The sequence below is a fragment of the Ranitomeya variabilis genome, chromosome 2, assembly GCF_051348905.1.
Source record: "Ranitomeya variabilis isolate aRanVar5 chromosome 2, aRanVar5.hap1, whole genome shotgun sequence".
NCBI lineage: Eukaryota > Metazoa > Chordata > Amphibia > Anura > Dendrobatidae > Ranitomeya > Ranitomeya variabilis.
The window spans coordinates 697,615,557-697,625,279 of NC_135233.1; the positions used below are offsets into that span (position 1 = coordinate 697,615,557).

The 9,723-nt window shown below is 45.4% G+C and overlaps 1 protein-coding gene across 4 annotated transcripts in view; it reads right to left on the minus strand.

Moving 5' to 3' along the window:
- The window catches only part of NCOA7 (nuclear receptor coactivator 7), a 248,863-nt gene extending 240,395 nt beyond the window's left edge, over window positions 1-8,468 (minus strand). For 2 of the 4 annotated variants that reach the window (XM_077289426.1, XM_077289424.1), the window contains exon 1: window positions 8,160-8,468. The gene's annotated coding sequence lies outside the window, so the exon portion shown is untranslated. The remainder of the gene's footprint in view (window positions 1-8,159) is intronic. The other 2 variants (XM_077289427.1, XM_077289425.1) reach the window with 2 other exon arrangements.
- Between the last annotated feature and the right edge of the window lie 1,255 nt (window positions 8,469-9,723).

Below are 9,723 nucleotides of genomic sequence, written 5' to 3' on the forward strand. Positions count from 1 at the left end.
GATTGTGCTATAGATTTGATTCCTGGTAGTAAGTTCCCTAAGGGTCGACTTTTCAATCTATCTGTGCCTGAACATGCCGCTATGCGGAGTTATATAAAGGAGTCCTTGGAGAAAGGACATATTCGCCCATCCTCGTCACCATTGGGAGCAGGGTTCTTTTTTGTGGCCAAGAAGGATGGTTCTTTGAGACCCTGTATTGATTATCGCCTTCTTAATAAAATCACGGTTAAATTTCAGTACCCTTTGCCTCTGCTGTCCGATCTGTTTGCTCGGATTAAGGGGGCTAGTTGGTTCACCAAGACAGATCTTCGAGGAGCGTATAATCTTGTGCGTATAAAACAGGGCGATGAATGGAAAACAGCATTTAATACGCCCGAAGGCCATTTTGAGTACTTGGTGATGCCATTTGGGCTTTCTAATGCCCCTTCTGTGTTTCAGGCCTTTATGCACGATATCTTCCGAGAGTATCTGGATAGATTCATGATTGTATATCTGGATGATATTTTGGTCTTTTCTGATGATTGGGAATCTCATGTGAAGCAGGTCAGGATGGTATTTCAGGTCCTGCGTGCTAATGCCTTGTTTGTGAAGGGCTCTAAATGTCTCTTCGGAGTCCAGAAGGTTTCCTTTTTGGGCTTTATTTTTTCCCCTTCTACTATCGAGATGGACCCTGTTAAAGTTCAGGCCATTTATGATTGGACTCAACCTACATCTGTGAAGAGTCTTCAGAAGTTCCTGAGCTTTGCTAATTTTTACCGTCGCTTCATCACTAATTTTTCTAGTGTGGTTAAGCCTTTGACTGATCTGACCAAAAAGGGTGCAGATGTGAATAATTGGTCTCCTGCGGCCGTTGAGGCCTTTCAGGAGCTGAAACGTCGGTTTTCTTCGGCTCCTGTCTTGCGTCAGCCGGATGTTTCTCTCCCTTTTCAGGTCAAGGTTGATGCTTCTGAGATTGGAGCAGGGGCTGTCTTGTCTCAGAGAAGCTCTGATGGCTCTATGATGAAGCCATGTGCTTTCTTTTCAAGAAAGTTTTCGCCTACCGAGCGTAATTATGATGTTGGTAATCGGGAGTTGTTGGCAATGAAGTGGGCATTTGAAGAGTGGCGACATTGGCTTGAGGGAGCCAAGCATCGTGTGGTGGTCTTGACGGATCACAAGAATTTGATTTATCTCGAGTCAGCCAAGCGGCTGAATCCTAGACAGGCTCGATGGTCGCTGTTTTTCTCCTGTTTCGATTTCGTGGTTTCGTACCTCCCGGGCTCTAAGAATGTGAAGGCTGATGCCCTTTCTAGGAGTTTTGTGCCTGACTCTCCAGGAGTTCCTGAACCGGCTGGTATCCTCAGAGAGGGGGTGAGTTTGTCTGCCATCTCCCGTGATTTGCGGCGGGTGCTGCAGGAGTTTCAGGTCGATAGACCTGACCGTTGTCCACCGGAGAGACTGTTTGTCCCTGATAGATGGACCAGTAGAGTTATTTCCGAGGTTCATTGTTCAGTGTTGGCGGGTCATCCTGGGATTTTTGGTACCAGAGATTTGGTGGCTAGGTCCTTTTGGTGGCCTTCCTTGTCGCGGGATGTGCGTTCTTTTGTGCAGTCCTGTGGGATTTGTGCTCGGGCCAAGCCTTGCTGTTCTCGTGCCAGTGGTTTGCTTTTGCCTTTGCCTGTCCCAAAGAGGCCCTGGACGCATATTTCCATGGATTTTATTTCGGATCTTCCGGTCTCTCAGAGGATGTCTGTCATCTGGGTGGCTTGTGATCGTTGTTCTAAGATGGTCCATTTGGTGCCCTTGCCTAAATTACCTTCCTCCTCTGATTTGGTTCCGCTGTTCTTTCAGAATGTGGTTCGTTTGCATGGTATTCCGGAGAACATTGTGCCTGACAGAGGGTCCCAGTTCGTGTCCAGATTTTGGCGATCTTTTTGTGCTAAGATGGGCATTGATTTGTCTTTTTCTTCGGCTTTCCATCCTCAGACAAATGGCCAAACCGAACGAACTAATCAGACCTTAGAAACTTATCTGAGATGTTTTGTTTCTGCTGACCAGGATGATTGGGTGACTTTTTTGCCATTGGCTGAGTTCGCCCTCAATAATCGGGCTAGTTCGGCTACTTTGGTTTCGCCTTTTTTTTGTAATTCTGGTTTTCATCCTCGTTTTTCCTCAGGGCAGGTTGAGCCTTCTGACTGCCCTGGTGTGGATTCTGTGGTGGACAGGTTGCAGCAGATTTGGAACCACGTAGTGGACAATTTGGCGCTGTCACAGGAGAAGGCTCAGCGCTTTGCTAACCGCCGTCGCTGTGTGGGTCCCCGACTTCGTGTGGGGGATCTGGTTTGGTTGTCTTCTCGTTATGTTCCTATGAAGGTTTCCTCTCCTAAGTTTAAGCCTCGTTTCATCGTTCCTTATAAGATTTCTGAAATCCTCAATCCTGTGTCATTTCGTTTGGACCTCCCAGCATCTTTTGCCATCCATAATGTGTTCCATAGGTCATTGTTGCGGAGGTATGTGGTGCCTGTGGTTCCTTCTGTTGATCCTCCTGCTCCAGTGTTGGTCGAGGGAGAATTGGAGTATGTGGTGGAAAAGATCTTGGATTCTCGTGTTTCGAGACGGAAGCTTCAGTACTTGGTTAAATGAAAGGGCTATGGTCAGGAGGATAATTCCTGGGTTGTTGCCTCTGATGTCCATGCTGCCGATTTGGTTCGTGCCTTTCATTTGGCTCGTCCTGATCGGCCTGGGGGCTCTGGTGAGGGTTCGGTGACCCCTCCTCAAGGGGGGGGTACTGTTGTGAATTCCGTTCTCGGGCTCCCTCCTGTGGTCATGAATGGTACTTTGTTGAGTTCTGTTCGTGGGCTCCCTCTGGTGGCTTTGAGTGATACTGCTGGTCTTTAGCTGGGCCCCAGCTGCCTCGTTTTCTGCTGTGCTGCTGCCTATTTAACTCCACCTAGATCTTTACTTGTTGCCAGCTGTCGTTGTATTAAGTATTGGTTCAGATCTCTCTGGGACTTCTCGTGTGACCTGTCTCCTATTGGAGAAGCTAAGTTCATGCTAGTTCATTTTTGCTCACTGCTTTTGGAAAATGTTTCTCAGTATATGTTAAGTTCAGTCCAGCTTGCTTATTTGCTATTTTCTTGCTAGCTGGAAGCTCTGGGGAGCAGAGTTGCTCCCTCACATCGTGAGTCGGTGTGAGGGTCTTTAGTATTCTCTGCGTGGATATTTTTGTAGTATTTTATACTGACCGCACAGTTCCCTTGCTATCTTCTTACTATTTAGTACTAGTGGGCCTCCTATGCTAAAACCTGTTTTCATTCCTATGTTTGTATTTTCCTCTGAACTCACCGTCATTATTTGTGGGGGCTGACTTTACTTTTGGGGAAATTTCTCTGAGGCAAGTGAGGCTTTTGTTTCTCTCTAGTGGTAGCTAGTTCTCAGGCTGTGAAGAGGCGTCTAGGGAGAGTTAGGTACACTCCACGGCTGCCTATAGTGTGTGTGATAGGATCAGGGTTGCGGTCAGTAAAGTTTCCACGTCCCAAGAGCTTGTCCTATATTTCTGGTTTACCTATCAGGTCATCTCAAGTGTTCCTAACCACTAGGTCCATAACACCCATGATAACTGGTCCAGCATGTTTAGTGTCCGTGAGACAAAGCCGTAAATGAAGTGTTTAAGATAAAGCTGCAAGTTAATATCACCAGTTGGTGCCTGTTGTGTTTCATGAAATGTATAAAACGTATAAAATGAACTATGCAAACCCGGTTTATGACACTTTACTAAACCGTATTGTCTGTTTTGTGTGAAAAATCGTGCCTGACTACGTTAATCCCGTGCCAAGCGAGTGTCCCCCAATACACCCAGTAAATGCAACCTTACACAGGTTATATCACTACAGTGAACTATGTTTTATTTTCACAGGCTACAACATTTCCATAATTTGAGAAGTGTCCAGATATCGTCAGAAGAGTTCCCTTAGCAGCTCCCATCTGTCTTCTCCCCACTTGGCTCTGCTTCATGGACAAGTCTCTTGCTATACACAAGTAGAGAGAGAGAGACCTCTCAGGCAAGCGCAACCTGGAAAAGCTTGGTGGGACTACTACTCCCTGTGTCCGACTTTTTCAAACAGATATTTTGTTATTGCTCATGCATTAAAGTAGCCTGTCGCTCTTTTATGCTCTCTGTAGTTAGAGCTGCATGAATCCGTTGACCCCGACATGCCATCCAAAGTTAAGATACAAATATAATCAGTATATAGCTTAAACAGCAAGAACATATCCCCCAAAACGTTTCGACGATTACACGGCATCATCAGGGGATGCGGCAATGGCGTTGATAATATTTGACTCTTATCTTTGGATGGCACTCTGGGGTGACACCTATTATATTTGCAACGCCCCAGGGTTCTCGTCATTGCAGTAATATCGCTCTCCTCTAGAGGGGAGTGATGTTATGTTTGGAGGCAATGAAGGAGATCTCTATACCAGGTATCACAAACATACAATACATTTCATACTCCAGTCCACCAGGGGAGCTATGCTCCTATTTATTAGGGCACTCTTCACACTTAGGTAAAACTGGTGGCCTGGATAGGAAGTTAGGCAGTTGCTAGCGGAGCTTGGCTCAGGTAGTTGGTCCTTGACAGGGGTGGGATCCTGTCAGAGGCCTAGACAGAGGGACACGGAGCTGCGCCTGCCCCACGTGCGGCGGTTCCTAAGAAAGGACAGAAAAGAGAACTGTATTGTAGAGAGTGAGAAGAAGTCATAGCAAAGGAGTGGATACCAGAAGGAGTTCTGCCCTGCACAGGCTGCCTCCTTTTGAGGCGCAGGATCCCGGTAGCCGGAACACCGAGGGAGCAACAGTCCTTTATGCCTTGCTCTAGAGACCGGCAGGACAGCTAATTGCAAGTTACTGATCCACCCTATAACCAGGAGGCAAGGTGGCACCCACGAGAGGCCGGGGCATGATAGAGTCCCTGTAAAAAGCCTCAAGCCTCCGGTCATATGGGTTTGTCCTATCCATCTGGGGGACAGAGAGAGAGACATAACATCGATAACATCTACAACATCTGTGAGGACCCTATGAGAGGCTTTGCAGTAAGGTACTACAACACCAAGGCGCTAGAGGAAGGCTACTGATTTCTACCTGGATAAGGGGACTCTGGATTTGCCTCCAAACCGGCCGGACTCTGCCTGCCCTGTGATCTGGTGCTCCGGACTGTGGATGCCGAAGCCTTCAGTAAAAGGTAAAGAGACTGCAACCTTGTGTCCTCATTCTTCTCTGCGCCTCTTACCATACCACCATCTACACACCGGGAAGCCCTGGGGACATACTTCACCTGTGGGAAGGTATACCATCTAGCTGCTATAACATCACCCCAGCGGACCCCTTAAAGCAGCGTCAGTCACCCTGACCGAATACCACAGGTGGCGTCACAAACATTTCCCCTTTAACGACCTTTCCCTTTAACATGGACGTCCCACGGGCCACGGACCGGGTCAGCCACCGTGACATCCCCCCGAGAACCGAACTACCCGGTACCGAGGACCCCACTGCCCTATGGGGGCGCTCCATATTCTTGACAAGCAATCGCTACCTTTATTAATCCGAACATTAATAATTTTGTCATTGGCAAATATTACTATTTCACACTCCATTGTAAAAATATATCTGTCTTTTAATAAAGTGAATTAAATGTTATTTTTTATAACCTGGATTAATATCCAGTGGGGTTTTGCCCTTTTTGGTAAATTTGCCATCTATTACAAAGGAAATAGGATAAATAATTTCTTTATATAAAAGTTTATATATATACAGCTGATCTGAATTGTTCCAAAAGAAGATGCTAGAACCACTACTATACTTCAGGTAAGATCTCCTAGCACTAGACAAGAGCTTTAGTCTAATTTCAACATCTGGCAGAAGAATCACGTAGGAGCAACATTTTGTCCAGGCCGAGCTAGAAAGAAACAATGCTTGGCTCTGAGTATTAACTTTTATTATTTTAGATTCAGAAGGGTCCCATTGACTCCCATGGGGTCTGCATGTTTTCCCTTATGTGTCTGCTTTTGGAAGTGAAAAAAAGAGCTCATCAGAAAACGGAATTTCCTGAAAGCAAGTGTTAACCCAGCCTAAATACAACATGTCAGAGCACACGGAATACAATAATAGGCAAACAATGGCGCATTGAATATGGAACAAGGAAAGTGTCCTTTACAAACAGTTTACACAATATAAGAATATTCCCTCTTCTACATCATAAAAATATTTTTATTTTGCATCCCCAAATAAAGGCTATTGTGAATGTGACAGATTGGATATAATAAATGAAGATATGAGTACTGGGAAGGAATAAAGATGTATTATATAATACATCAGAAAAGTATTGTGCTCCGTGGAGTATGTTGGTGCCATATAAACAGACATTATCATTATTTTCAGTATTCCAGACACGCCAGTACGGAGACATGGCTAATTCAATATCCTGTTATCTTAGTATTTTAATAATACTTTATTATATGTATTTTAATAATAGGTCACATGTTGAAAAATATTACAATGCACGAGTAGATTATATCTTCTCCTCCAGCTCTGTCATTTACATGATGACGTAAAAGTCACCACCTGTAAATATTATCATATTATTTACTAATAACACAGAAGTGTTTCAAATGTGGTTCTATGCAGCATATGGCAAGCGCAGAACAAGTCCTTGTTTTCCTCCAGCTGCAGGTGTGTGTTCTGACCACCATTCCCATCCCCACTGCTACCTGTGATTTTCCCGGCTAGCACTTGTATCTATGATACTCTATAGGGCCATTCCCATATCCGATTTTTTGCTTGGACTGAGCGGTCTGTGCAAAAAATATATTAGAGACGTGTCAGATTTTGATCCGAGGGTCAGATAATAATAAATCGTCAATGCAAGTCAATGGGGCCCATGAAAAATTCAGACTGCACTCGTATGACATCAGAGTGCGGTCCGATTTTCACGGATCGTCAGAATGGAGAAGGTGAAGAAATTAGTTTTCATTTCTACATGTATGAGAAAATCAGATGAAGCTCCTACCACACTCTGATCAAACTCTGATCAGGATAATTGATACGATTTTATCGGACGTGGAAATGAGGCCTTATGGTTATGGGCTGCCAATTCTATGGACGTTAGCTCAGATATTATCAGTCTTCTTCTACTGGTTCCTCACTGGCAGAACATGGTCAAGTCACCAACCATGGCCAAGGTCCTTGTCGAAATGATAAATATTGCTATATTTACCCGTGGTAAGTTCACATAATACCAAAATCAGCCCCAAAGGAGTCAGTTACTTGTGCTTCACCAACACCTAGGGGGCGCATTGCATTAGATTGTCAGCACACCGGACAAGAAGCTAATGGGCGCTTTTAGGAGTTATATTCCTGATGTAATAGGTTTCAGGAATCGCTCTGGTTTCTTTCTTTTCTGCGCATTTTACTTCCAGGAGGAGGTGGATCTCTAGGTCCTCCGCTCACTATATGTGGCACGGCTGATGCCAGCCTGCTTGGGTGACATGTTATTGCATTGTGCACTCATTTAGAGGCTGGCACTACCCGGGTACCATCTGGCAATCTGCTGTCAACAACAGGAGGAGCATCCACTTTTTATAACCTTGTTATTATGTCTTACGTGGCTTCTAAGCCATTGTTTGGGGGGCAGGTTGGCAGTCAGCCCTTTCCAAAAAAAGAATTGGGGAGAATGAGCCCATGTTGGGCAGCATAAAGGCCCCCAGACACAACCATTGCCAACAAGTCCCTGGATGGCAGGCACACACTACTGCAACTGCTGCGATTCTGTGTATAAGGGAAGACTGCTTGGAGCGGTGATGTCATCACAAGCACAGTGACGTCACTTTAATAGTCAGCATTAAAAACAGGAGAACAAAAAAGTCATCCAGTAAAACACGGGGTCCAGTAGCCACAAAGTGGGCTAGGCGGACCCTATAGCAGTCTGTATATCACATGTACACTGTTTCTGACATGCCTCAGTGGAAGCCCCGCCCACCTGTCACTTTCCTCCCACCAGTCTGCTCCGTGCTAGCACACCAGTAGCATGCCAGGCGTGGTCAGCACATAGAATAACAGCTGCCAATGTCTGCCCTATGCCCACACATGGGCTCCATATGTACAGCTGTGATAATCCAGCACCCACCTCAGGCTCCCTCCTCACCATCTGTGCCAGGCTGGTGCTGCAGAAGATGCCTCAGTCTCTGGATGGGGGGATTTCCACAGGGCAGCAGCAGTGCTGGGGGATCGGCCACATTACACTGTGTTTACATGCAGCAGATCCATGGATCACAGCAGCAGCAGAGCAACAATCCAGGGCAGCATCTGGCAGTCCGCACAATCCCTCCTCCTCCTCCTCCTCCTCCTCCTCACTCCTTCCTTCCTGCTCTCCTCCTCCCTAGTGCAATGCAGCCTGTCTGCAGCTCACACCCCACAGGCACCCTCTCCTCCTCCCAGGGAGCAGTGCTGCAGGGGGCACATGCCAGCTGTCTGAGGCTAGTGGACTCTATGGGAGGGTACCTTGTCACCCCCTCCCCTCAGACCACCCTGCAATGCCCATACTCCCACTCTTCCCTTATCACCCTGGAACATCAGACATGCCTGCAGAGCCAGGACAAGTGAGGGCAGTGACCAGGAGTCCACATGATGGGGCAGATAGTGATTACTATGAGACATGCTCTGCTCATTGACAAACTAATCATTAAATGCAACAAAAAACACAACGTGACATTATATGTGGTTTATTTCACTTAGGACTCGTTCACACAACCATATTGTCGTTCCGAGCGCTGTTCATAAAAAAACAGACTGCACTGGGACCAATGTTATTCAATGGGGCAGGGTACATGGAGGATTTATTTCAATACCTGAATAGCACATGCACAATTTTCCCCCGTAAATCAGATGAGACGCACCTATTCAAGTCTATGGGTGCCTGAAAAAAATGGGATGCCATATACAGCCATGGTATAACATCCAGTTTTTACTGATAAATGGCAATTCTGTAATATAGGAGACTGTAAATGGTTAATAGCTGCTTGGTAAAAATACGGATTGTACACAGATAACAAGCGAGAATAATCGTCCAAGTTTTCTCAAGGAAACTGAACGATTTTTTTATATTCTTGCGTGAATCGGTAGCATCCTTAGGCTAAGTTCACAAGACCATATAAAAATCGTTAGATTTTCATCCAGAAAAAAACAGGCTATTCTTCATCTGTATGGCATCTATTTGCCCTTTTTCACATTTATATGGAATCCGTTTTTATATCAGAAGCTAATAAAAATTACAAGACCAGTTACAGTTTACTGTGTTAAGGATTGCAACAAATCCGTAAAAATTGGTTTATTTTTAAGTGATCTGATTTTTTTTTGCGCACTCATACACTTATATAGATGAGTCCCATCGGATATGTAAAAGAGGCTAGCACAAGCTGCGATAAAACAGTCATCTGGACAACCCTATTGAATAACAGACCGAAAATACGATCGTCTAAACGTATTCTTACATGCCGCACGGTGCACCACTCAGCCCCTAAACGTCAGCATCGGGAGCGTTAGGTTAGGATGATGAGATTTGGAGTAGGTAATGGCACAGACACATGCACCATACTGATTCTGATTCCTGTTTTCTCCCAATATCAGAGATTTGTCTAAATCAGCATAGATGTCAGATTTCTAACGTAAGGGCAACATTTTCTATACCAGGA